The sequence below is a fragment of the Pongo abelii genome, chromosome 19 (genome assembly GCF_028885655.2).
Source record: "Pongo abelii isolate AG06213 chromosome 19, NHGRI_mPonAbe1-v2.0_pri, whole genome shotgun sequence".
Taxonomy (NCBI): Eukaryota; Metazoa; Chordata; class Mammalia; order Primates; family Hominidae; genus Pongo; species Pongo abelii.
Genome location: NC_072004.2, coordinates 19,318,585 through 19,346,102, shown reverse-complemented (window position 1 = coordinate 19,346,102; position 27,518 = coordinate 19,318,585). Strand labels below are relative to the sequence as shown.

General features: G+C 53.6%; 1 long non-coding RNA gene and 1 pseudogene across 1 annotated transcript; both read right to left on the bottom strand.

Annotated features, from left to right (window-relative positions):
• LOC100453892 (TBC1 domain family member 28-like) overlaps positions 1 to 27,518 on the bottom strand; it is a 76,974-nt pseudogene extending 49,456 nt beyond the window's left edge.
• Positions 18,622 to 22,140, bottom strand: LOC129051024 (uncharacterized). The gene is made up of 5 exons (XR_008514983.1): positions 21,846 to 22,140; positions 20,328 to 21,509; positions 19,519 to 19,613; positions 19,074 to 19,139; positions 18,622 to 18,790 (listed from the first exon to the last, which is right to left on the bottom strand). It is a non-coding gene; the product is annotated as an uncharacterized LOC129051024 (long non-coding RNA).

Here is a 27,518-nt window from a genome sequence, read left to right as displayed (position 1 = left end):
TAGTTTGATGGGAATAGCATTGAATCTGTAAAGTGATTTGGGCAGTATGGCCACTTTAATGATATTGATGCTTCCGATTCATGATCATGGAATGTTTTTCCACTTATTTGTGTCATCTCTGGTTTCTTTCAGCCTCCTTCCATATATTAATCCAATAATGAATTTGTGTTCAGGGACCTGTTCAGTTCCAGGTAATATTGTAGGTGCTGGGGACTCCACAGTGAATGAAACAGGCAACAGTCCCTGCTCTCATGGAACTTACATTCTCATGGGGTCTGGCAGTTAACTGAAATAAAAGGTAACATATGTACCATATTTGAAGGGGATATTGCTGTGGAGAGAAATAAAGCAGGGAAGGAGGATTGGGAATGTTGGGTGAATGGTGCAATGTATATACAGTAGTCAGGGAGGTGACATTCGAGCACTTGCCCCTCTTCCCTGAAGGGCTTTGGTGTCTGCATGAAGGTTTATTTCCCACCAAGGACTAGGTGTGGAGAGTCAAAGTAAGGAGGTGATCACTGCCTTGACTGTGCCAATAGGAGCTGAAGGGACGCAACGGTGGTCGCCTCAGGTCAGCATCACTGGGAAGTGAGCATCGCAGCCAGACCCACCTGCAGAGCCCCGGGCCAGCTGCCTGACGTCTTGAGTGGCCCAGAAATTGAGACCCAGTAAAAGGACATGAGTCTGCTCTCACTATCAAGTGAGGCCCTCACTGAGCTCAAAATGGTGCTCCTAGGAGACACTTCCACACATTCTGCTCAAGTCAGACATCCTGGGGTCTTTTTGGAATGTCACTCCCAGGAAGGCCCTGCAAATTACTCTCAGTCCTCACATTTCATGCTCCTGGTGCGTGTTAGCTGTTTTCCAAGCCAAAGGCAGCCCTGACCCAGGGAACCCCTACACCTCCTTTTCTTTCATCTAAGAGTCTACTCTGAGGTCCTGGTTTTGTGTTATGATGGGGAAATCTCTATCTCTAATATAATTTCCAGTAAGAATTCTGGAGGGACAGAAAGCCAAGAGGGTGAATGTGACAGATAGAATTCTAAGGATAACCCCCATGACTCTCCCTGGAATAATGTCCTGCCCTTTATATGACACAGGGAGGTGGTCCGGATGTGCCCCACCTAATCACAGAGCCCTGTAAAAGCCAAGAGGTGTAAAGCATGAGAAGGACTCTGCATGTTCTTGGTGGCTTGAAGAGGGAGGGGCACATGAGAAGGAGCTGAGAAGGGCCTGGGCCCCTGGCTGACAGTCACCAATGCTTTAGTGCTAGAAAGTCCCTAGCTGTGCCCAGAAATTGTCATGTGGGTGCTCTGCAGTTCTGAGGTTGACACCTGCAAATGTGGTGCCACCGGGTCCTTTGTCTCCGTCTCTGTCCTGATGCCCTCAGACCTCAGCCAGGCCAAAGATGCTGTTTGCTTTGCCTTCTGCCTTCCTTCAGCCGGGGGATCTTGGCCTGGAAGTCACTCTGATGAATGTGTGGAATTCAGCTGTAAGTCTCTTCTGCGTCCTCTGTCACCTCCCAAGAAGCATGATGAGGCACAGCCACCCCACACCTTCATGGGTGGCACCTTGGCTGTGGTCCTTGGGCCCTGCCATGCCATGGACCCTTGGACACTGGTGAATCAGGCAAGGGCATGGGTAGAGAGTCCCTACATCTCACCTGCATCTCCAAAGCTGGAATCTGTAACCCTTAGCAAGTTGTAATGGGATGAATTTAAGAGTTTTAAAGGCTGCTGTTTTCGTGTTTGAAACTACAATATTAGAGCAGTATTGTAGTATTAGAGTCAGCAGCTCCGTGAGGTGGTGAGAACCCCAGCCCTGGGGATGTGCAGCCAGGAGGGGAGGTGAGGCACAACAAGAGCATCCTGTAGTGACTTTAGGCTTGCTTGTTTCTACAGACAGAAAGTTCCTAGCAGTGGGATTTGTTTGTTACCTCTTTCTTAGAAATCCACCTGCCAGAGCCCAGCTGTTGTTTTGCTACTGTTCATTGACACAAGCAATGAAATTTAAAAGTTACAAATAGCACTAAAGGCCCCTTTGACGGTCACCCCCAGTTCTGTCCCACCCAGTGGTAGCCAGTGTCATCATGCATGTCCATGCAGGCTTCTTATGCTTCATAGTCACGTGTGCGTGATCATGAACAACACAGCACTGTAGTGTATGTGTGTGTGAGTGTGTGTGTGTATGTGTGTGATGTTTGGTTTATCATACTGAGGCAGGAGAATAGGGTCTGGAGGCAGAGAACTTAAAGCCAACTCATGCTGAATTCCTAAAGGTGAATCAAGGGAAACCACCAAGGTCTGGGGGCAGGGAACCTGGGGTCAATTCATGCTGACTCCCTAAAGAGAACAGCTGGATCTGGGGGCAAGGAACCTAAGGCCAATTAATGCGACCTTCCTAAGGCTACCACCCCCCCACACACAAACCAATCTCCCCACACCCAAGTGGCAAAGCATCAAAGGCTCTTCTACTATAGCCCTCCCCTTCCACCACATCTCAGATGGAAAGGGAGAGTGCCTTGGATTGGCCAGGGCCAAGCACGAGCCATCCCTTCCTCTGCATAGGGCACCAGTTCTCCCCAGCCTTTAATTAGCCGTGACCAAATCCTTCATCCAGGTAAGGGGTAGCCTATAGGGTCCTCAAAAGGAGTACTTAAAACCCAGAAAACTTTGTAACCAGGCCCTTGAGCCCATTGCTCGGGCCCACTCCCACCCTGTGGAGTGCTTTCTGGCTTTAATAAATCCCTGCTTTCCTGCTTCCTTCCTGTGTTTAATTTCTTTGTTACTTTGTGTGTTTTGTTCAATTCTTTGTTCAAAACGCCAAGGACCTGGACGACTCACACTCCCTTCCTTCCAGTAACAATACCGTAAGACTCACGCTATAAATTACTTTTATTCACTCAGTATCTGTCCGGAGAGCTTCCACATCTGTCTCACGCTCTTAATTGTGGCATAGATTCCTGGCTCTGGCCTGTGCACCCTGCTTATTCAGGCATCCTCTGCTGCATGAACATTTACATTGTTTCCCATTTCTCTCTGTCATCAGGAGGCTCACAGAGGAGGAGAATTTCTCGGGGGTGGGTTAGGTCTGTGCTCTGCATTTAACTGACCATGGCTGATTACTCTCCAGAACGCTGCTGCCAGCTCCCTCCCTCCAGTGGGCCCTGAGTTCATGTTTCTGTAGATCACCCCCCTGCCCTTGATGTTACCAACTTTAAAACTTTGCAACTTGATGGCTGAAAGTTAGTTTTTCATTGTTCAGTTGTGTTTTTCTGATTTTTGGGAGACTGGACATTTCCTGTGTTTGCTGACCGTCTGCATCTCCTCTCCTGCTCTGTGCACCATCACCCTGCTCCAGCTGCTTCCTGGAGCCTCCCTCCTTCCTCTCCACCTGCCCACGTCCTCCTCGTCCTTCAGTTTCTTCCTAAGGGCCCATGGGCTTTCTTTGGCTTTTACGTTCCTCTCACTCCGCCTTTGGCTGTTGCTGGGCCTCCCATCCCCTGGGAGGTTTCAGAGGATGGGGAAGACACAGGAGTGCAGTCGCCATGCAGTGCAATACGGGCCGTAGTATTCATTCTCCACGGCCTTTATTGAGGACTTACTGTGTGCCAAGAACCTGCTCTAAGAACATAACTGTGCTCCCTCACTTCATACTCATAACCACCTGTGAGATGGGCAATGTTCTCATCCCCTTCTACGCAGAGAACATGGAGCCACAGAGGAGTTCCATAAATTGTCACCAAGGCCTTCCACTGGTGTGCGGCAGGGTCAAGATTGAAACCCAGGCCGTCCAGGCCTGGGGTTCAGCCTTTCCAGTGCTCTGCTAGGTGTTGGACAGGGCCAGTGAGACACAGAGAAAGAGCATCACCTGACTTGGGCTGGGTCAGGGACGGCTTCCCGGAGGAGGTGACAGCTCAACAGAGCCTTGAAGGAGGATCAGGAGGAGCTGACTAGGCAATGAATAGAATAAGTATGTCCAGGAAAAGGGAAGGGCCTTCTCAGTGTTGCTGGGAGGCTGGAGAGCTGTCCTGGCCCAGGATGTGTGCCGGGGGGGGCAGGAGATCAGGCCCAAGGGGTGGCCAGGGCCAGATCTAGAAGACTTGGGCCATCCCACATCAATACCTGATCCCATGGCCAGGCAGGCCTTCCACTGCTCTGTGCACACTGGTGGGCAGTGCCCCATGGGACCCCAGGAGCCTGGACCCCAGCCACTCACCTGGGCTCCTGAGACCCAAGGCACAGGCACAGGGGTGGGGGGGTGCGGCTGATTTACATCTAACAGGTCGAGGGGGAAACTGCACGTCTCACTGTGCAGATGGAACCCATAGCCGGATAGACCTGGGACACAGCCTGGATTCACAGCCTTTTCCTGCTGCTGTGTCCCCACACCCCAGGCAGGGAGCAAATCTGTTCTCTGATCTTCTTTTGTGTCCAGTTAACCATGTCTCCAGACATGTACTTGATCAGGGGCTCAAATACATAAACTTTCTGAGAATTGAACAAAGCAGTGACCAAAGGCTGCCTCAACACTGGATGATGTTGCTTAGAGCCCTGGGACCACGAGTCAGGACCAGCCAGAATTGTGACCTGGTGCTGGCAGAGGCTGTCTGGTGCTGCAGAATCAGCCCTGGCCAGTTGTTCCCTGACCCGTGCTGGGACTTTGGCTGAGACACTTCCCGTCAGCTGTAAAACAAAGAAGACTGTCTTTCCTATTAGATATGCCTCAAAAACACAAAAGTGCTTTGAACCTGCCAAACTTCCTCTTGAAGAGTCACAAGCACACAAGAAAAGGCTCTGAGAAAGAAGGCCTGTAGTTAAAAAAAAAAATACTTTGGCTTTCTTTCTTTTTTTTTTGAGACGGAGTTTTGTTCTTGTTGCCCAGGCTGGAGCGCAATGGGCGATCTTGGTTCACTGCAACCTCCACCTCTCAGGTTCAAGCGATTCTCCTGCCTCAGCCTCCCAAGTAGCTGGGATTACAGGCATGCGCCACCATGCCTGGCTAATTTTGTATTTTTAGTAGATATGGGGTTTCACCATGTTGGTCAGGCTGGTCTCGAACTCCTGACCTCAGGTGATCCGCCTGCCTTAGCATCCCAAAGTGCTGGGATTACAGGTGTGAGCCACCACACCTGGCCGCTTTGACTTTGTTTAACCCGGCATTTTTCAAGCTAATATGACCACAGAGATCTAGCAGCACCTGTTAACTGGACAAGCACATGAGGCACAAGCAGAGGGCTCTAGGAATAACCCTCCTTGGCTACTCTCTGGTCTCAGGGTGCAGGGGAGAGTCTCTCCTGCATCCAAGTCTGCGGCTGCCCAGAGTGTGAGCCCAGCCCACGGAGCTAGTGCCTGAGAGGAGTTCTTCCTTTCTTTTTCTGTCAATGGAGCTTCTCTCTCAAGGTTCTACTTCACCTGGCTGTGTCAGTCTTAGGGTTTTCCTGTTTCTCTTTGGGGCTTCATAGGGGTTCTGAGATTTTATGTGGGTTGAGATGGTGGTAGAAGAGGAAGGGCACGGACAGCTCCTCTGGTCAGTTGGGCAACTGCCATCTGGTCAATAAGGCACTGTCTCCCCCTCAGGTCCAGTGGCTTTGGTGGCTTCCAGGCCATGAATGGGTCCTGGAAACTCCCCAGAGCTGCTCTTGTCCAATAGAACCTGCTACCGGCCTTCCACTCAGCCACTGCTTCACACTATGGCAGGGTGTGCAGTAGCTCTCTCCCTCTCCACTCCCCAGCCCAAACTGGAGGAGAATCAGGGATCTGTCTTTAATTTTTTTTGTATCCTTTGATTTCAGACTTGCTTTTGAATAGATAGTATAGTCAGGTGGCTTGAAACCCAGAAAGTATTGAAAGATATGATAGAAAGTCTTTTTTTCCTTCTTTTTCTCCAGCTGCCCAGTGCTTGCCTCCCCTTGAGTAAATAGTTTTATCGAAATATAGTTCCCGTGCCATAAAGTTCACCTGTTTAAAGTGTACGGGTCTATGTTTTTTAGTATTAATGTATTTACAGAGTTATGCAACCATCACCATAATCTAATTTTAGAACATTTTGATCACCCCAAAAGGAAACTTTGTCAGTCTTCATTCCTCCCTAGCCACAGGCTACTACTAATCTATTATCTGTCTTTATAGATTTACCTGTTTTGGACATTTCACATGAGTGGAATCACACAATATATGGTGTATTGTGACTAGTTTCTTCTACTTGGCATAATGTTTCCAAAGGTCATCTGTGTTATAACATGTATCAGCAGTTCATTTTTATGGCCAAATAATATTCCATTTTATGGATATATCATATGTGGTTTATCCATTCATCAGTGGGTGGACATTTGGGTTGTTTCTGCATTTTGGCCATTATTATTAATAATGGTTCCATGAAGGCCAGGTGCAGTGGCTCACACCTGTAATCCCAGCACTTTGGGAGACTGAGGCAGGCAAGTCACTTGAGGCCAGGAGTTCAAGACCAGCCTGGCCAACATGCAAAACCCTTTCTCTACTAAACATATAAAAATTAGCTGGGTGTGGTGACACATGCCTGCATTACAGGCATGCATCACCATGCCTGGCTGATTTTTATATTTTTGTAGAGACAGGGTTCACCATGTTGCCCTGGCTGGTCTCAAACTCCTGGGCTCCAGCTGTCCACTTTCCTTGGCCTCCCAAAGTGCTGGGATTATAGGCGTGAACCACCATGCCCAGCTGATAAACCACATTTATGAAAAACCCACAGCCAACCTCATATTCAGTGGTGAAAGACTGAAAACATTTCACCTAACATAGGAACAGGTCAGAACGCCCACTTTTACCACTTATGTTTAACATAGTATTGGAATCCTAGCCAGAGAAATTAGGCAAGCAAAATAAATAAAAAGCATCATATTGGAAGGGAAGAAGTAAAACTCTTTATTCACAGATGAAATTACCTTACATAAAGACAATTCTTAAAATCCAGTAGAAAGCTACTAGCACTAATAAAGGAATTCAGCAAAGTTGCAGAGTACAAGGTCAACACGCAGAAATCAGTTTTATTTCTATACACTAGCAATGAAAATTAAAACAAACCAACCTACAATAGAAACCAAAAGGATAAAATTCTTCAGAATAAATTTAAGGTGAGAGACTTGTGCACAAAAACTACGAAACATTGCTGGACAGAATTAAAGGCCTATATACATGTAAACACTGCTCAGGTTTATGGATTGGAAGACCTAATATTGTTAAGATGCTATACCACCCAAAGCAAAATACAGACTCAATGCAATCTCTATCAAAATCTCAATGGCCTTTTTTGTAGAAATAGAAAAGCTGATCCCCAAATTGGTGTGGATTTCCAAGGGATCCCAAAGAAACAAAACAATCTTGAAGAAGAGGGACAAAAAAGCTGGGCATAATGGTTCATGCTTGTAATACCAGGACTTTGGGAGGCTGAGATTGGAGGATTACTTGAGGCCAGGAGTCTGAGACCAGCAGAGCAGCATAACGAGACTGGTTTCTACAAAAAATTAAATTAAAAAAAAAATAGCCAGGTGTGTGTCATGTGCCTGTAGTCCCAGCTAATTGGGAGGCGGAGATGGGAGGATGGTTTGACCCCAGGACTTTGAGGCTGTAGTGAGCTATGATTGCACCACTGTACTCCAGTCTTGGTGAGACTGAGACCCTGTCTCAAAAATTAAAAAATGAGTAAAGTAAGAAAAAAGAAGAAAAAGGAGGACAAAGTTGAAAGACTCACACTTCCTGGTTTCAAAACTTATTACAAGCTACAGTAATGAAAAGAGTGTGGTCATGGCATAAGGAGAGAGATGGAAATCAATGGAACAGATTGAGAGTCCAGAAATAAACCCTCACATATAAAGTTCGTTGATTTTTGACAAAAGTGCCAAGATCATTCAATAGGGAAGAGCCAGGCTCTTGAAAAATGGTACCGAGGCCAGGCACGCCTGTAGTCCCAGCACTTTGGGAGGCCGAGGCGGGTGGATCACCTGAGGTCAGAAGCTCAAGACCAGCCTAGCCAACATGGTGAAACCCTGTCTTTATTAAAAATACAAAAAAGCAGCCGGGCATGGTGGCAGGCACCTGTAATCCCAGCTACTCGGGAGGCTGAAGCAGGAGAATCACTGGAACCCAGGAGGTGGAGGTTGCAGTGAGCCAAGACTGTGCCATTGCACTCCAGTCTGGGCAACAAGAGTGAAACTCCATCTCAAAATAAATAAAAAAAAATAAAATGGTAATTTTTATGTGAATTTTACCTCAAAAATATTTTTTAAGAGCTGCATAGGGAGACTTTGTCTGTAGGAAAAAAAATCAAAACCTTAGCCAGGCATGGTGGCCTGCACCTGTGGTCCCAGCTACTCGGGAGGCTGAGGTGAGATGATTACTTCAGCCGAGGAGGTAGAAGCTGCAGTGAGCAAAGATCGAACCACTGCACTCCAACCTTGGTGACAGAGCAAGATCCTGTCTCCAAAAAAAAAAAATTCAGAGCTGCCCTTGCCCTTGTGCTAATGGGCTCTCCCTCTATTACATCACCTACCTGGCTCTTAGGGGCACCTGAGTTTAAGACCCCTGCTCTAGATTCATGTTACCAAATCCCCTTCCAGAGAACATGTAGTCAGTTACGCCACCACTCAGGATCCAGGAGAGAAACATTTTCACCAAACCCTGCTCAACACATTGACTTCCTCATTTCAGTGGGTAGGAGAGTGAGGTTCAGAGACGTTAAGTGACTTGCTCCAGGTCACACAGCCAGTCAGGACAGTGTCAGGACTGGAACCCAGTTCATCTCATCCTGAACCCAGTGACCTGTCCTTGTGCCCCACAGGTTTCCTACAGCTGGGGAAGCCTCGAATAGGTCTGGGAGCCCCATTCAAGGGTTCTGACGCTCAGAAACTCATCACAACCCGCTCTGAGGCCCTCAGCTGGCACAGTTCCCAGCCAGGTGAGAGAAGAGGAGGAGTTCAGGCCCCTGAGTCTGGGAGCAGCTGCCGGTGGCCAGCTTCCTCCAGCATTGGTGGAGGGGGAGCCACCAGGGGGCATCTGCGTGCATAAGAGTCTTGGTCTTGGCTGCCCAGTTAGTCATGGGGCCGCCCAAGTATCTGCTCCTCTTGTGCCAGGAGTGGAAGGAGCAGCTCAAAACCAAGCTGTGGCAGGTGCCACAGGAGATGGGCTTGCCTGAGATTAGCACCTCCCTTTCCACCAGGAGCCGAGAATACTCAGGTTGCTCATTTGAACCCATATGATGAAGTTTCCCTCCCTCTCTCTGGGTATTTATTCTGTAGTTTCGGTTTTCAAAAACAAAACCCTTCTGTAGCGTGAAGTTCTCAGAGTGGGTGCTGTCTCCAGTGTGTTCCTTGTAAAACAAATGGATTTTGCTTGTGGTTGTACGAAGTCTCATAATTACCCCAGGGAGGAGTGGTCCAGTTGTGAAAGGGGATGGGGTGGCACATCAGCTTTGTTTTGGGGCTGTCCTGTGCATCCTAGGATGGTTGGCAGCATCCCTGGACTCTACTCATTAGATGCCAGTAGATCACCCCCCACATTGTCATGAGACAACCCCAGTGTCCCCAGGCACAGCTACCTGTCTCTTGATGGTGAGGGCAGAAGCATCTTGGTTGAGCACTGCTGTTGTAGAGACAGCCTGGATGAGAAGAGGAGAGAGATGAGAGGCTAAAGCCTCTTTGAGGTGACGGTGCAGACTCTGGAGCCCAGCACGTGTTGTCAGCTGGGCCTCAGCATTTCCCTGGACAGTGTTGCCCTTGGGTTTCCGACTGTAAACAGCAGGAATAAATCCCACGAGAGGCTCATGCCTCATTCTCCGTTTGCTTCTTTTTTCCTTTTCTTCCCTTTCCTTTTTCCTTTTCCTTTCCTCTTTGTTTTTTTGAGATAGGGTCTTGCTCTGTCACCCAGACTGCAGTGCAGTGGTGCAGTTGTAGCTCACTGCAGCCTGTAGTTCCTGGGCTCAAGGAATCCTCCCACTCCAGCCTCCTGAATAGTTGGGACCACAGGCACGCACCACCGTGCCCAGCTGACTGTATTGTTTTGGGGTTTTTTTAGTATGTTTTGTAGAGATGGGGTCTCGCTGTATTGCCCAGGTTGGTCTTGAACTCTTGGCCTCAAATAATCCTCCTGCCTTGGCCTCCCAAAATGCTGGGATACAGGCATGAACCACCACGCCTGGCCTACATTTCTAGTTTTGACAGATGTGCCAGGGTTATGCAAAATGTCATTCTTAAGGAGAGTTGGATGGAAAGCATAGGCAAACTCTGTGGTATCTGTTTAATTTTTCTGTAAATTTAAGGTCATTCAAAAAGTAAAAGTAAAAGTTCATTTTAAAAAACTGAGGTGGTTATCATTCCCTCTGTGTAAAGCACAGGAGGCCGGCCTACAGAGTCAGGCTGTGGTTGCAGGGGCAGTGCTGGGAGGGCCTGGGCGTGTTCTGCTTCATGATCTGGGGGCTGGCGAGTTCCATCTGTAAGTCTTTGGAGCTGTGCGCTCACAGCAGATGTAAGTCATATCATAATAACTTTTCGAAAGTTTAATTCACATAACAAGGTCAGGAAATGTCCATTTGGGCTGTGGCACCTCAGATGCTTATCCAGCCATGAGCCTTGGCCCGTATGCTTCTAGAAGCATCCACTCCCACATAGCATTTGTCCAGACCCAGGGCACCTGGGGAACAAGGAGCAGTATTGGGGAGATTTGAAGTTTCAAGTGGGGAGGTCAAGAAGAGTCACTGAGAAGGGGCCAATTGAGCAAGGAGCTGCAGAGGGCGTGGAGGGCCCTGAGAACATTGCAAGTGGATGGCACAGAGCCAGGCCCTGAGTGGGAGCCTGGCCAGTTGTGGGGACAGCAAAGAAGTCAGTGAGAGCGGGAAAAAATGGGGTAAGGGAGATGAGTGGGAGGAGGTCAAGATTATGGGGGGGTTGGGTGCTTTTCGAGGTCCTTGGCTTTGCCACAGTAGGGTGGGCGTTGCAGGGAAGGGTTTTGAGGGGAAGGGGCATGATCTGACTCAGAGTTCACAGGGTGCCTCCCTCCAGCTGCAGTGCTGAGAGCAGCTACAGGGACAACCACTGGGAAATTGGGAGACCTGTTAGAATTGAATTGCAATGACCCCAGGGAGAGACGAGAGTGGCTTGAAGCAGGCATGAAGGTGGTGAGAAGTGGTCAGATGCCTCTGCAGAGTGAAAGGGTAAACACCATAAAAGTTCTATCGTCTGGCCGTCTGGCTGGGGCGGTGGCTCACCTGTAATCCCAGCACTTTGGGAGGCAGAGGTGGGCGGATCGCCTGAGGTCAGAAGTTGGAGACCAGCCTGGCCAACATGGTGAAACCCTGTCTCTACTAAAAAAAAAAAAAAAAAAAAAAAAAATGGCCGGGCATGGTGGCTCAAGCCTGTAATCCCAGCACTTTGGAAGGCTGAGGCGGGTGGATCACAAGGTCAGGAAATCGAGACCATCCTGGCTAACATGGTGAAACTCCGTCTCTACTAAAAATACAAAAAAAATTAGCCAGGCGTGGTGGTGGGTGCCTGTAGTCCCAGCTACTCGGGAGGCTGAGGCAGGCAAATGGAGTGAACCCGGGAGGCAAACTTGCAGTGAGCCAAGATCGCGCCATTGCACTCCAGCCTGGGCAACAAGAGCAAGACTCCTTCTCAAAAAAAAAAAAATATATATATATATATAGTCGGGCATGGTGGCAGGCACCTGTAATCCCAGCTACTCAGAGGCTGAGGCAGGAGAATCGCTTGAACCCTGGAGGTGGAGGTTGCAGTGAGCCAAGGTCATGCCATTGCACTCCAGCCTGGGCAACAAGAGCAAGACTCCGTCTCAAAAAAAAAAAAAAAGTCCTATCATCCCATAAAACCACTCACTCCTCATTGCAGCCCTAGACTTGCTCTACCCACACACTTCAAAAGGGGGCTCCGCGCTCTTTACCCTCCTGCACCCGCGCCCATCCAGGGGTCAGAGCAGGATGTTTTCCTCTAAGAGGAAGCAAAGCGAGCGTGTGTGCACTCGTGCAGAATAGAGTTTGGGCCACTCATTTGATTTCTTTGTAGATGTTATTCTCGTATTTTTTCCAATAAGAAACACCATAACTAATGACTTCAGAGAGGCTCTTCCTAGTGTATTTTTAAGAGGAGAGGCAGTATTAATAGTTCCAGCCGCATGCCAGCTAGCCCTCTGTGACCCGTCACAGTGAACAGCAAGCTCTTGGGGCCCTCTTAAGCTTGCGCTTTGAGGCTTCTGCCTGCCCTGGTGGTTCTGGGGTCCCCCAGGTTACCAGGCCTGAGGCTTCTGAACATCCCCTAAACACAGCCTAACTTCCCAACAGTCTCCTTCCCCTTGGGGAGTCTCCAAAAGGAGATTTTTTTTTTTTTTGGAGGCAGAATCTGGCTCTGTCACCCAGGCTGGAGCGCAGTGGTGTGATCTCAGCTCACCCAAGTAGCTGGGAATACAGGAGTATGCCACCATGCCCAGCTAATTTTTTAGTAAAAACAGGGTTTCACCATGTTGGCCAGGCTGGCCTCAAACTCCTGGCCTCAAGTGACCCACCCACGTCGGCCTCCCGAAGAGCTAGGATTACAGGCATGAGCCACCCCTGCCCAGCCTGATGGTTGCTCTGAAATAGCCAGAGCTGGGATGCGGTATAGAGCTGTTCGTTTCCCAGTGCTGCCTTGAGCCTGGGTTAGATCTTCTCTTGATGCCAATCCAGGCCTTTTGTTTCAAAGTTTCTCTTGGGGTCTCATGGGACCTTGGCTTCTCCCACAGCATAGTCCCACAGCCTGGCCCCAGGGTGGCACCCTCCTGAGGTACTCAGAGGTGTGTGGTGTTGATAGTTGGTGGGGGCAGCTCTTAGGGCTGGAAGTGGGAGGCTAGGACTGAATGACTTCAGCCAAGATTTCCTCCTCCCCACTCCTCACGGTGGAGATCCCAGGGTGAGGGACCTGCAGCTGAAGTCCATCCATACAGGCAGAGAGACTGAGGGTGATTCTCAGACGAGTGTGGGCTGGTCACTTGCAGGTCTTCCTAAAGCCCATGCTGGCATTTCTGATTCAGCAGGTCAGTGGGGGGCAGGGGCTTCTCTTCACTCTTAATCAGTTCCCAGCTGATGCTGATGAAGCTGATTCAAATGCCATGCTCTGAGAACCCCTATACTTAGGTAACAGGGCACCTGGCTGCCTGTAGGTTACCTGTGGCCTCTGGGCTGACACAACTAGTTGTAGGCGATATCCTACCGGTTAATTTTAACTTGCAGTCTTTTAGAGGACAAAGACCTGTTTTGGTGGTTCACTGAGTTGAACAGCCTGGTGGGCTGGCCTTCCCAGCACTTCTCATCAGTCTCAGGGCTGTGCCACCAGGCCCTAGGTGTGCATTGTTCTCTCTCTTTGCTACCAGTGGAGTCTCCACCACCGTAGACCTTTTCTGGGACATCAGCTTGGATCTCCCTGGCTCTTCCATTCTGTCTGGCCCCTGAGCCCAGGGAGTGTGGGCAGCGTGGTGAATGGGGACAGCCACGTGTGGGGAACCGCCATGCTCACGGACTGCCTGTGACAGTGAGAAGCCTTCCTCACCCACACGGCAGGGGCATGTCTCCTAGCCAGAAGGCTGTGCTCCATCAGAACCAAATCAGGGCTCTTTCACACGCCCAGGACTGAGCAAAGATATGGCATTAGCCTGGGTTAGCTGCGGTCTCTGGTGCTAGTTTGTCTTTTGTTTTGGCCAGATGACTCTTTATTTCTGTCCCTCAGCTTTGCACTATGCCGGATATTGGTGTCAGCAGGTGCTGTTCCAACCTCCTCATGTAAATGAACCCGGAGCCAAACTGGATGCCCCTCAGTCTTTGTGGTAATCACCTACCCCAGAGTGTGAGCTGAGAAGCGCCCGGCCCTCTCCCCATGGTCCACAGCCTTCTCCGCATGTGATTAAAACTTAGCTGTGACATTCTGCAGTTAGGGCCACTTTTGAAATTGTGCACTTACTGCTTCAGTTGATGTAAGTAATAAGATTTAGGATGTGATTGTTTAAAATGTGTTTAAGTAGCCATAGCATACAGTTGTTCAAAGAGCAGAAAACATTCCTAAATTTTAATTGTCTAGTGTTTTATAGTCTTATTTCCTGTTAGTTGCATTAATTAAAGGTTACTGCAGAACAGTCCTTGTTGAGTGGAAGTATTCCTTAGAAGAGGTACAAGCTTTTGGTTTCTATCTTGCTGAATAGTCTGCAGGACAAAAGCTGCATGTATAGAATTTTAAAATGCAGGGACTTTGTTACTCTTGTCAGAGGCGTTGGAACCAGTGCAACTCCATCTTGAATAGAGGCTGGGTAAAATAAGACTGAGACCTACTAGGCTGCATTCCCAGACAGCTAGGGCATTCTAAGTCACAGGATGAGATAGGAGGTCGGCACAAGATACAGGTCATAAAACCTTGCTGATAAAACAAGTTGCAGTAAAGAAGCCAGCCAAAACCCACCAGAACCCACCAAAACCAAGATGGCGACAAGAGTGACCTCTGGTCATCCTCACTGCTACGTTCCCACCAGCACCTGTCACGGTTTACAAATGCCATGGTGACGTCAGGAAGTTACCCCGTATGGTCTAAAAAGGGGAGGCATGAATAATCGACCCTTGTATAGCATATCATCAAGAAATAACCATCAAAATACCTCCCCAGCATTAACATCAGCACAGACCTAAAGTCTGATAAGAAACATTTTATAACCTCTCTCTGAAGACTGCTACCTGGAGGCAAAGCAGTTTATTTCTTAAATATGTTTGATTGAAGTCTCAAGTCTCTCTAAAATGTATAAAACCAAGCTGCACCACGACCACCTTGGTACCTGTTCTCACGATCTCCTGAGGGCTGTGTCCCGGACCATGGTCACTTATATTTGGCACAGAATAAATCTCTTCAAACATTTTACAGAGTTTGACTCTTTCATTGACAAGACCATAGAGAGTAACTTCTGGATGTTACCATGGCATTTGTAAACTGTCATGGCCCTGGTGGGAGTGCCTTTTAGCATGCCAATGCATTGTAATTCGTGTATAATGAGCAAGAGGACAACCAGAAGTCAGTTTCATCCCCATCTTGGTTTTGGTGGATTTTGGCCAGCTTCTTTACTGCATCCTGTTTTATCAGCAAGGTCTTTGTGACCTGTATCTTGTGCTGACCTCCTGTCTTATCCTATGACTAAGTATGTGTAACCTTCTGCAAATGCAACCCAGTAGGTGTCAGACTTATCTTACCTAGACCTTATTCAAGATGGAGTCAGTCTGGTTCAAATGTGTGTGACACATTTAGATGGTCACAGGGGAGGTGGGGGGCCTTCAAATTTTATTTTGGTTCATGATATGGCTTGGTGTGTATGCTTTTCATTTGTAAAATTGCTGTTCTTTCGACAATTTAAGTGACTGTTTCATTGACTGTAAGTTTGAAAATAAAAATTAATTAAGAAAAAAATTCCGATGACTGTGCTGTGGTTGGAGACTTTATTTACCAAGATGTTTACCCTTTCCTTTCCCCTCTCATTATGAGCAGCTGTGTCACTCCTCCTCCTCCTCCCCTAATGCTTTGTAATCTCTCCTATGTCGTAATAAAGCTACAGTTTATTCTGAAAACTGGCCAGTTCTCCTTTTATTGAGACAAGCAGTCAAAGAGAGGGTGGCAAGAGGGAAAACAGCAGCCAGGGCAGACTGACCTGGATGGGGCGCCCTGGTTACAAGTAATGCGATGTAGGCTGCCGTGATGGTGATAGATAGAGCCAGCAAGTCTGTGTCCAGGTAGGGGCTTCCTACAGTGAAGGCTGATCTCAGCCCCCTCTACAGTGTGGGTGGCCTGCCCACAGGCAGCCTGCCGGTCCTCCTGGGAAGTGGTGCTGGCCCAGGAATCCACAGCAAGTCTCTCATCATCAGATGGGGTGCTCAGCAATGGTGAGGCAGGTGTGCAGCAGGCAGGGCCTCGAAGCCTCTGGGTGGCGTATTGGCATATGAAGCCGGGGCACTCGGGACACTTTGGGCTGGGCTCCAGAGATCAGACTGCCTGCACTGCAGCGATGAGGCTGGGAAGAGGCAGCAGTGTTCACAGCTGTTGGCCCCGTTGAGCCAGCCCTCCACATCCTCATTACTGCACGGGCTCCCGTCTTGCCCAGGTTCTCTGATGTGAATCCTTACAACATCAGGGCTCACAGTGCCCTGGTCCCCTGTGTGGTCACCCTGGGAGCCCGTGGTGCCTCTGGTGCCCCTCTCCTCCTAGGACTCCAGTTGAAGCCAGGGACCTCTGGGCCTGGGACTCACAGGTGGGGTCAGAGGCCCCAGGGCACGCTGCTGGCTGGCTGGCTGGGGCCACAGGAACCCTATGCTTAGCCTTCCCTCCAGAGGCCTTGATGGGACCAAGCCCCCCTGAATGGGATTTTCCAAGGCCCATTCAGCAGCCATCTGGGGCTGTGAGGCAGCTGGGCGGGTGCCACCTGGGCTCCTTCCATGCCATGTTCTTCTACTGAGGGGCATCGCAGGCAGGTGCCGCCTTGTTGCTGGGGTGTCTCCTGACCTGCCTCCTCTGTCATAAGCCTGGGCAGGGCCTGGTGTCAGGGTCCCAGTGGGCTTGCTGGGCCAGGCCCATCCTGTGGTTGCAGGGCTGTCCAGGTAAGATGTTGAAGTGACAGGGACCCTGTAGCCCTGTTCAAAATTGTAGTAGGGAAACCATGGATCCCAGCATCCAGGTCTGTGCAGAGGTGTGGCATAGAGTCCCAGCACAGGTATTTTTATGTAATACAAGGCCTGACCTCACCGGGAAACAGGCTGGCCACATCTTGATCCTCTGGGCCATCCAGAGAGCAGCCTGCTGCCCTGGGTTCTGGGCAAGCCCCTTCGTGCTGCTGGGCCTTGGCCTCGGCCATGGAAACAACCCTGTCAGGCCAGGCTGGGGGAGGACAAGGCTTTTGTCCCGGTTGGCTGATGGCTTGAGCCCCTGGAACTGAGCTGGTGGGCTGGGCAGGGCCAATCTGTCCCCCTCACAGAGGGGCCCAATGCCAAGAGACACCCTCGAGGACCCTCGCTTGAGTTCTCCTGAAAAAAAAGAAACAGACGGGGTCGGCATCTTCACCAAGCTCATCGGGTCCCTTCAGGGCTGGGCCCCACAGGCTTGGGTCTCTGGAGTCCTCGGGGTCCCTGACACTGAGGATGCCCCCGCAGGCTGCTGATCTCAGGGCGAAGACTGTGCGTAGTCTGGGGTCAGGGAGCTTTCAGGGAACCTCACGTTGCTCCTGAAATGGCCCCCAGGGTACAGGCTGGCTCAGGGCTTCCTGCCTCATGCCCTCACCTCAGGGCTGTTCGGCAGCCCCAACTCAGAACTCAAGTGGGAGGGACCTGCACTGTCACCTAGCTCCCTTGCCACCACACATGGGGGCCTGTCTCCACAGAGCATGAGAAGGCCCCGGGCATGGGTTCCCCTCTGCCCTCCAGGCTGTTCACCCCATGCTAGGGCTGGACCAATCCCATGCCCAGCTGAACTCTTGGTTCTGGCTCTGGGTCAGGGCTTCCCCCATCCTGTGCCTGAATCCTCTTGGGTCAGGGACACTGATTCTCTTGTCTCCCTGGCTTGACACCCTTGGAGGGGCACTCAAGAATGAGGGGTCCCTGCTGCTCTCTGAGGCTGCTTGGAGGTGGGGTTGGGGGCTTCCACAGCTGGGTCTGACTGCCCCAGTGTCCCTCAGGGCCCTTTGAGGAGGAGAGGAGGACAGTGTGGAAAGTGGGGGAGGGGTGTTTTGGGGTCCTGACCATGGCCCCTGCCTGTCCACACAGCATGTCCAGCACACACACACACGCGCTCAGCACCTGCCCTGAGGAGCGGCAGACCCATCTGACTCTCTTAGAGTAGAGGAGGAAGAGGAGGAAGAAGAGGTGCAGGAGGAAGGCCAGGTAGGAGGGCTGATGGGACCAGGGCACCCCCCACCATTGACTGCCCCAGAGGGAGACTCGGGAGGGGACCTCGTGCTGGAGCCCACCTGGGGGTGGCAGGCCCCAGTGTTTTCCTGTGAGTTCCTTCATAGAGGTTTGAAGGTTCCTGAGGACTGTGTTGTCCTCCAGGGCCCAGCTCTGAGAGAGTCGCTCCTGAAACTCCCAGACGGTGCTCCAGGAAAGCTTCATGAGGTGCTCTAGGGAGAGGGCGGGCATCAGGCCAGGAGGGTTCCCTGGGAGGGGTCAGTGCCCGCACCCTATTTCCACCAGGGCTACCTCCCACTGTGTGGTGCTGGGTCCTTTTTGGCCACCCCGGGGTCGAGCTGTGCACAGGAAGCCACAGCTGGGGGAGGCCGGGCAGGGAAGTGCTCACCACACTCCTGACTTTCATCTGGGTCATGTGGGGGATGGGCTCAGTGTCATCATGCCTTGCCCAGCCCACCAGGCCAGGCCCTCTGCTCGGATGGAGCAGAGAGTCATGGTGACAGTGTGAGGACGCTTCCCTCACGTGTTCCCCTGGGCACCCTCAGGCACATGGGACTTAACCCTTGTGTATTTTGAATGATGCATGCGCCATGGCTGTCAGTACCCACTCGCCCTCCAAGATGAGCACATCCCACAGTCGCAGGGTGAGCCCGAAGGATTTCTGTGGGGACAGCAGGTGTGGGAGGACCTGGCCTTTCCAGGCTGGGGCCAGTGGCCTGAGCAGGACCCATTGGGGTTTCCGTCCCCTGGAGTGCTGAGGACCCCTCTCCATGGGATGAGACCCCTCCATGAGGCTGTGGTCAGACAAGGTTCTGCAGCTCCTCATGGGGGACTCATCTCAGCAGTGAGGTGGCTTCTGGAAGGAGAGGCTTCCTGAGGACTTGGGGCTTCCCTGGGCCCCTCCAAGTTGGGTCCTGCCCCAGTCTGCCCATGAGGCTGGGCCTGAGCCCTGGCCTGTGCTGTGGGATGCCCCCTCTCAGGCAGAGCCTGGTTTACGTGCCCTGCAGGGAACTGCCTGTGCCTCCTGCAGGCTAGAGGGGATCTGAGTCCTCCTGGGAGAGCTCGACCCCTGGGCTGGGGATGCCGGGCACTGCGGGACAGGAGGGTCCCTGGGCTGGGGTCTCCCTGTGCCTCCTTACCCCATCAAGGAAACATCAGAGGAGCCTCGTCAGCATGGAACCCTCAATGCACAGCCTTTCCTTGCCCTGAAGGGAGGAGCAGAGGTGCTCAGGGCCCCCTGGGCTGCCCTGAAGTCCTCCCACTTCCAGGCCCCTCTGTAGACCCTTCCTCAAGGAGCAGAACCCAGGGCGGTGGCCAGGGCTCCAACACCTGCCCCATGCACACATGCCCAGTGGACATAATTCCCTTAGCCCTGCTAAACCAGAGTTTGGCCCTGGTCCCAGCGCCTCTGCCTCCGCCAGGGCAGGAAAAGGAAATCCAACTCCGAACCCATAGAGAATCCCCATCCCAGGTCAGGCTGTGGTTGGGACTTGGCCTCTTGTCAGCTCTGTGAGAGGCTAGAGCCTCCCCTGGCCTGTGGGGCCCAGGGCCTATGGGGAGGAGCAGAGGGTGTCATCTACTCACCAGCTGTCTCATGATCTTTGAGAAGGACCTGTGCAGCACCTGCTCCTGGTGCGATAGGAGCTTCCGGAGCTGGGCAGTATTTGGGCTGTAGAATACTGAGAAGCCACCGACCCATCACCCCATCAGAGCCCACGCCCAAGATGTGGAGGCATCAGCTGGAAGAGCTGGGCAGGGCAGGGAACCCTGGACCCCGAGGCCTCCCTCCCTCCCATCTGGTGACCCCATTACGCAGCCTCAGCCCTGGGGAGGAGGGCCCTGGCTGGAGGCGCTGCCCAGCGGCATCCTGGGTTGAGGCGCCAGGAGGGCAGCCTGCCTTTGACACCATGAGGTAGGGCCGAGGCAGGCAGGTGCTAGTGGGGAGACCGGGGTGGGAGCTGGGGGCTGTGTGGCCACCTCTTGGATGTGGGATCAGGCTGGGAGACATGGGATGGGCAGACATTGCCATCTTGGTTTCGTCGGCCCATCCATAGGAAGGGAGGATGGCTGGGAGCACAGCCAGCTGGGAGGCAGGAGGACACTCAGGGAGGTGAGTGGCGCCTGCACAAAGTCGGGGCTGGCTTCGGGCAACAGAGGGTGGCCAGGAAAACGTATCAATGCTCTCTGATGTTAGGGATGAAAGGTGTCTGGCTTGAGGTTTGAGGGTCCGTGTCCAGACCCAGGCTGCTGTGGGACCTCAGCAGGGACATCCTGGAGGCTCCAAACAAGCTGGGGTACAAGGAAAGCACCTTGACTGGAAGTTGGGATCACCGGCCAGAGTGGCCGTCCCCTGGCATGACTGTGTAACACCCCGGGGGCAGCTGTCCACCTACCCTGCAGGGAGTGCCTCTCACCAGCCGGCAGCTGAGCCAGCACCCAGAAAGCATCTTCCTCCAGCAGATACAGGAGGAGGATGGCGGTGATGCGGCTCAGGTCCCTGTGGTAGCCCACCTTCTGCGAGAGCTGGAGTCACCATGGAAGGATGTCACCTGGGAGGGCTGAGACCACCTGGGAGGACTCACATCACCAGAGATGGCAGAGATCCTTGGGGACACCTGCCACAGGCCCCCGGGGATTTGGGGTGGGCATGAGGACTGAACAGGTCACATATGACTCAGCTGACAAGGAGCCTGGGGGACTCCTGCAGCGAGCGTCTAAGCTCATGGCCCTAAAGGGCACAGTCAGGGATTGTTCATCCTCCCTCCCCTGGGCCAGGCTGGGGAGGCCACTATGCCAGGCCCGGAGCAGCACCTGTGAAGTGCACCCACCACGAGGGCAGGCGGCAGGGTGCTGACCACTACACAAAGGGTCCTGCGACAGCTCAAGGGCTGCCTGCCCGGCACAGGAGGGCGGCTGGGTCCAGACCCCATGTGGCAGCCCATGGAGTCGGCTCAGCAGCTCTCCTTGCCTGAAATGATCTGGAAAGTGGGGGCCGAGCAGGAACAGCCACCTGGGTGACCCCCTTCCTGTCTGCTGCACTCCTACGGGGTTCAGGCAAAGGGGAAATTGGATCTCTGTCTGGTTTCTGGTGAAGAAGAGGCTTCCTCAGGATGCAAACTCATTTCATGACAAGAGCCTGGCCCATCAGGCACCTCAGCAACTTGTCAAACCTGTCTCCTGCCAGGACCATCTGCATGTGCCCCTGTCAAGCTCCTGGGCTTTGGGGCAATGCCAGGAGGGGAAGGTCATTTCTTCATCTGAGACATGGTGGTCAGGTCCAGGTGACACCAGGAGTCTGGGCTTTTCTCTCTCAGTTTGACCCCTTGCTTGGGTGTCCATGCCAGCAAGTGAGCTTGAGTCCTGCCTACTACATCCTGGTGGGTCACAAACACTGAATTTTCAAGAAGTGCCAACACCCCCGAGAGGCACCCATGCCTGTGAGTATGGGCACATGGCCCAGAAATATCGCTGCCCGGGAATACTCTTAACATCAGGTGGTTCTGTAGGGTGTGGCTGACATCTGCCTTGATGCGGTGGGTGATCCTGGAGGACCTCTTGCCCTTCTCCTTCATGACCTGTAGGGCAGGGCCAAGATGAGGAAGCAGCCTCAGAACGCACAAAAGATTCCCTGCCCCTAACAGCAGTCACCCCACAGTCAGCACTTCTGGAAGGAAGGGAGGAAGGTTTCCTTCTGCAGACAGTTCCTTCTTTGCCTTGTTTCTGAAGCCAGGGAGGGTCAGCAGAGCCCAGCGCACCTGTGGTGCCTGAGTCACCATCTGTGCCCAGCATGTGCGTCTGACCACAGCCCCCACCCCCAACCCGGGCTTGACATTCCTTCCGGCTGGAGTCCTGGGCTCCTGATACAGCCTGGCCTATTTGTCCTGCCCTGGCTGAGTGTGGGAGAGCCTTACCTTGTATTTCCTGGGTTCTGGGACTTGACTTCATCGATGTCTAGCAGGCGTGACCACGCCCTGCCTCACACCAGGGGAATGCCTTTGTACATGCGTCGAGATAGCTACAGACAGAAAAACACTCCAGTGAGACAGGATGTGTAGTGACTTGGGGAGGAAAGCTGGTAAACAGGCCTGCTGTCCTATGGTGGGGACGGAGTGCCACCCATCTGCTGAGAGGCAGATGGTGCCAGGTCATGGCCATGGGCGCCTGTCTCCTGACTCTGCAGAGAGGAGTCACGGAGGCCACTCCCTCCCCACGTTACCTTCTTTTTCTTTTGAGATGAAGTCTTTCTCCTGTCGCCCAGGCTGGAGTGCAGTGGCGCGATCTTGGCTCACTGCAACCTCCACTGCCTGGGTCCAAGCAATTCTCGTGTCTCAGCCTCCTGAGTAGCTGGGATTACAGGCACCCGCCACCGTGCCCAGCTAATTTTTGCATGTTTAGTAGAGACGGGGTTTCGCCATGTTGGCCAGGATGGTCTGGAACTCCTGACCTCAAGTGATCTGCCCACCTCAGCCTCCTGAAGTGCTGGGGTTACAGGCCTGAGCCACCAGGCCCAGCCACCATGTTACCTTCTTGCTGTTCTTATATTTTGGCCAGTCTCCAAGCATCTTCAGCCACTTGTCAGTACATTTTATTTCCTGACGTCTTTGCTGCCAAATGAGCCATGATGGAGTTAGCAGAGCTGCCAGGCCTCCGGCAGTGGCCCATGGATGCTGAGTCCTGGGTTTTGGGGCCCTGAAGGAGCCAGGAAAGAGCAGACCCCGGGGGCTGAGACCCTCTGAACTAACTGGAGCTGATGGTCTGGACTGGTGATGCCAGGACACACCATCCTCAGGCCACAGAACCCCGAGTTTTGGTCAGGCCCCAGCCTTTAGCTGGGGACTTGGTGCAGACAGGCAGTGACCTCTGAGCCAAGACTGTGGTTTTTGATTTGGGTTTTGGTCAAAAGCTCATGGGAACAGAGTCCATCAGGAAAGACCGCCCCTCCTGGGGACAGCCCTGGCCCACTTACCACTGCCCGGGCCCACGGGCCACCCCCTCCATCTCACTGAGCACTCCTGATTCCGTGTCCCTGGACCAGTCTCCCATGCAGCAGGCACAAGCTCTTACCTTCACCTCCAGGGCACTGACGCGGGCAGCTGTGTCTCACTGTAAGGCAACCCAGACAGAGCTGAGGACCTGCCTGGGCCAGGAGCCATCCTCATCCATGAGAGGGCCCCAGCCCTCCCCATCCACCCTAAGTCTCAGCCCAGGAGAAGGCACAGACAGGGAAGGAAGGCAAGGGCCTCCCTGTGGAGCTGATGCCCACGAGGCACCAGGACCCTGAAGAAGAGGGAGCTCGAGGCTGGCCTGGAGGGGGCCACTTGGGGCCTGTGGGGTGCCTTGGGCTGCACAACGGGGCTGCTCCTCCTGGGCTGGGGGTGACACCCTCTGTGGGAGCTGAGAAAGTCCAGTCCTGAGACGAGATGGGTGCCACCCAAGGTGGGTGGCTGAGCCCTGACTGACAGCAGTGCCTCATGAGTGACCACATCACCCACCAGAGTCCAGGGAGCCTGGCCTGAGAGCTGCCTAGTGCCCTGAGGACACACCTGGGACCTGTCCCACCCGACACTCCCCATAGGCCTTGCAGGGTGTGACCTCCCAGCATTCACCTGCCTCTCCCTGCATCCTGGCCGCAGACCCTGCCTGTTCCCCGTCTTCCCCCATCCTGCCCGCCACAGAGATGTGACCCTCTGTCTGGCCACCCTGGCCCTTCCAGGCCCCTATTCCTGTCAGAGCCTAGGTATGAGACCCCCAGGTCTCTCACTGGGCTGCTCAGCGCTGTTGGGGAGAAGTCTGGGGTGACACGGGTGACCAAGGGCCCTGCAGGCAGTGGGGCTGGCCCCACCACCCCGCCTGCAGCCTCAGCTGGCTCTCAGGGCAGTCAGCCTTCAGCCCTCAGCCTCCTCAGCCAGGACATGGGGTGCCTGGTTGTCCTCCCACTACTGTCCCGCCTGCCCCGACTCAGCCTCCCCCATCCACCCTCTGCGGTGCTGACTGAGCCAGCAGGAAGCAGAGTCTCTGGGGGGCCACGTAGAGCTTGGGGACTGACTGAGTCACCCCCACTGAGGGGTCCCAGGTGAGCCGCTGTTCCCTGACCACCCCATCTGTTTTCCTCCCCAGACTATCAGCTCCACCCTGGGCCAGCTTGGTTCAGGTCCATCCCAGAAGTGGCAGGTCTCACAGGCTCACCGCCCCCACCCCCCACCCCAGGCTCCTCCCTCACTCCATCCTGTGAGTCCTGAGGGGCCGGCTCCAGGCTGGGCTCCCTTACCAAGCCCAGGTCCCTTCCCAGCACCACTCCCGGGGCCTTCAGCTGCAGGCTCTGTTGCCCCCCTGGCCTCACTGTGAGATGCCCAGGACAGGCCCTACCCTTCTTGCCCCCCAGCCTCCCTTGCTGTCCCCATGCCCCTCCCTATAGGATGCCCCAGTGGGCCCCCTGAGCCCTTGGAGACCTGCTACACAACTGCCCACAGGCCTGGCCAGGTGTCCCCTTGCCCTGTGGCCACCACCCTCAGATCTCACCAGGGCAGGCCCCAAGGTGACAGGGCCAGACCCTTAGGCTACCCCCTCCTCTCCTGCTGATGTGGAGACCTCAGTGCTGAGAGCCCTGGGGCTGACCCAGCCCCCTCTCTGTCCCACCCGCTCTCCCGAGCTCCCTAGATGGGCCTCGAGGCTCTGCCCTAACCCTGACCACAGGCCGGACTTGCAGGAGAGGCAGGGAGGAGTTCTGACCCTGGAGAGGAGATTGGCCTGAGCCAGGGAAACCTGCCCTACCTCAGAGAGACCTTTCTAAAAACAAAACCTGTCCCTGAGGTGACACTGGTGGGTGGGGGGACAGAGGACTCGCCACACAACCGAGAGGCGACTGGTGAATTTCCAGATGTCAACATGCTCATGCTCTGTGTCCACTGCTGCCCCAGCTCAGCGTCCCTGTGACCCAGCAAGGGCCAGGGAGAGAGGGGCAAGGTGAGGGGCTTGGGGTCCTGAGGGCATGGAGAGCCTGTCTTCACCCTGTGATCCTGGGAAGCCCAGGACCCCCTGACCAGGCTCTGACCAGTAGGGGAGGTGAGGCCCCACCTTCCTCAAGGGAGTGGCCCAACCTGTACCTGCTCATACTTAGTAATGATGATGTTGCCTTGCCCCTGGGTGGGCAGGATATCCGGATCCTCATCCATCTCCATCCTGCAAGACAAAGTCATCCAAAGGCTGTGCCGCACCCGAGAGCTCCAGAGAACACCCAAATGGCTCCCACCAGACCCCCAAATGCTGGCCAGACAGGTGAGCCCCATTCCACCATTGCTCCCCGAGACAAAGAGCTAAACCCAGTATTCCCACCCATGCCCTAGTCTCTAGAGTCCCTGCTCTGGACCAGGAGTGGGCTCCTTCCTGAGGACTTGAACACAGGGGGACCTGGACAGAGAGGCCCATTGTTCCCAAATGCCCTAAGACAGACACACACTTGCCCTGGCAGGACAAATGGCATCCACCTGCTGAGGGTAAAGGGCCCATGATGGGCTGTTCCAGGCACCTGGAGGCAGTTGGGGTCAGGAACCAGACATCTCTAGAGGATCAGCCTCCTGGGATCCTTCTAGGACCATGAAGATGCCCATTTTTCTGTAGGAAGCAAGACATCTGGTGACTGCTCCGTTTTGCTCCAATTCTCACGCACTCTGGCTGGTGAAGCCGCTTCAGGAACAACACCAGCTAAGCAGCAGGGCATTTGGTTTGGGGGAAAAATGACCTATTGAGTCCAAAGCAGCCTCTGTGCTCGTGGAGACCCCGTCTCAGGTGGAGGACGGTGGACTCCACAATTCCCAGCTGTCAATACAGAAGGGGGCTTCGTTTTCCTGGATCACCAAGGAAAAAACAAGAGAACTCTGGGGCCGTGGTCCTGGAGAACACCCAGGGGGACCATCCTCCTTGGGAATACTTGGGCAAAGGGAAGACAAGACCTCTAGAGGATCACACAGAGAAGGTTCCAGTCCCCAACCCCTTTGACCAAGAGGGACGATCATCACCCTCCAGGCAGCCCTCTAGAGCTCCTTCATTTTCCACAACTGCCCGAGGGCAGAGGGCTCCCCACCCCACTCCCAGACGAAGGACCCCATGTGTCCAGTGGGTCCCACAGCAACCATCAGTGACCGCACCTGAAGTCTGAGTTGGTGAGACCTCCTCCTGTGGGGACCAAGCTTAGGGCACAGACTTGGACTGAGAATCACCCCCTCCACCCCATCAGGGTCCAGAACCCCAGGGAAATTTGGGATCTAAGGCAGGGAGGCTGCAAAGGTCAGGGCTTGAGTCTAGTACTGCACAGGGCAGGGCTGACAGCAGGGCCCAGGGTCACATCTGGGTCTCTGGGCCAGTCATCACCTCTCTGACTCTAGACATCTCACCTGTAGAATGGCTACATTTGGGGACAGGATCCACCCCACGGAGTCGCTGTGGGGATGAAGGAAAAGGCCATCTACAAGGTCAGCACAGAACCTGCACCTGGCGAGTGCTCAGCGATGCTATGACTCATCCCCACTATGAATAGAGGCAAAGAGGCTCCAAGGACAAACCCGCTGTCTGAGGTCATCCAGTGGCCAGCTGGCCAGGCCTCTGCTAGTCAGGCCCTACTGAGCAGGCCCCGTGACTATTTCCCCACTGATCATATTTTCACTAAGCCCCAGTGTCCAAGTCTCTGCTGACCAGGCCCCCACTGACCCAACCCATGATGACCAAATCTCCCACTGACCATGTTCTCGATGACGAGGACCCCGCTGCCCAGGTCCCCACTGCCCATGTCCCAGAGCAGCAGTGCTCAAAGTCCCCTACCCAACTGCCCAAGGGCAGAAGGCTCTTCACCCCACTGGCAGACAAGGGACCCTCTGTGTCCAGTGGGTCCCACAATGACCCTCAGTGACCGCATGTGAAGTCTGAGTTGGTGAGACCTCCCGTGGGGACCCAGCTTAGGGCACAGACTTGGACCGAGGACCACCCCCTCCACCTCACCCATAGGAGCTCTGTCCCAGTGGCTCTTCCAGGGCCAGACTCTGCCCCAACAGGGGCTGGAACTCCGGGTGGATTTGGAATCCAGGGCAGGGAGGCCACAGAGGTCAGGGTTTGAGTCCAGCATAGCACAGGGCAGGGCTAAGAGCATGGCCCAGGGTCACATCTGGGTCTCTGGACCAGTCACTGCCTCTCTGACCCTAGACATCTCACCTGTGGAATGGGTACATTAGGGGACAGCACCCACCCCCACCAGCGTCACTGTGACGACCAGCAAGACGAACATCTATACCGTCAGTGCAGAACAGGCACCTACCTAGTGAGTGCTCAGGGATGACCCTCCTCGGCACTTGCCCAGAGGCCAGCACCGCCCGGTAGCGACTGTCCCAGGTCAGCAGGGAGGGAACAGAGCAGGTCACACTCACCTGAGTCTGCTGATCCAACTGTTCCTCTCATTTAAGAAAGCCTCCTCTGAGCAGAACCAGAGACCGCTGTGTATCTTGTCTCCAAGAGCTCCAGACACAGAGAAGGCAGCCGGGTAGGCGGGTGGGTACTCAGCACCAGTGACATTACAGGGTCATGGCACCCATCACAAT